Source organism: Rana temporaria, chromosome 10 (genome assembly GCF_905171775.1).
Source record: "Rana temporaria chromosome 10, aRanTem1.1, whole genome shotgun sequence".
In the NCBI taxonomy this organism is placed as follows: domain Eukaryota; kingdom Metazoa; phylum Chordata; class Amphibia; order Anura; family Ranidae; genus Rana; species Rana temporaria.
In genome coordinates, this window is record NC_053498.1 from 5758942 (window position 1) to 5759709 (window position 768).

Here is a 768-nt window from a genome sequence, read left to right on the forward strand (position 1 = left end):
GCCCACCGATGGACTGGTCTTACCGCCATCAGCCGATGTGACTTGTAGAGAGGAAAAAAAATAATGGTCAAGAGCCGTTTGTTCCACTGACCAATCATAAATCATTATTTTCTAAAATAAGATATCCTATATACTCGAGTATAAGCCGACCCGAATATAAGCCGGGGCACCTAATTTTACCACAAAAAAATGGGAAAACTTATTGACTCGAATATAAACCTAGGGTGGCCATCTGCATGCCTCACTGTGCCTCACTTTGCCTTACTGTGTCCATGTGCATGCCTCACTGTGCCCATGACTAGACATCAAACTTTGTACACGTGTAGAGGAGAAATGGAGCTACATGTGTGCCAAGTTCCGGGTCTAGAGAACCTACGACCGGCTAGTCCCGGGTCCCCGAATTTACTGGAGAAATTACCATTTAACATGGGAGTCTATGGAAGGGGTGCCCGACTTTGAAAAATCGGTGCTCCCCGGGACGTAGGTCCCCCGGACAACAAATCTTGGAATAATTCTGACTTTCAAAGTCAAAAATATTCCCAGAATCAAAGTCAGAATTATTCCAAGATTCAATATCAGAATTTTGACTTTGATTCTGGGAATAATTGTGATTTTTGATCTCAGAATTCTGACTTTGAATCTTGGAATAATTTTGACTCAAAATTCTGACTTTGATTCTGACAAGATTCAATTTTAGAATTCTGACTTCGATCCTGGGAATAATTCAGATTTTTGATATCAGAATTCTGACTTTGAATCTTGGAATAA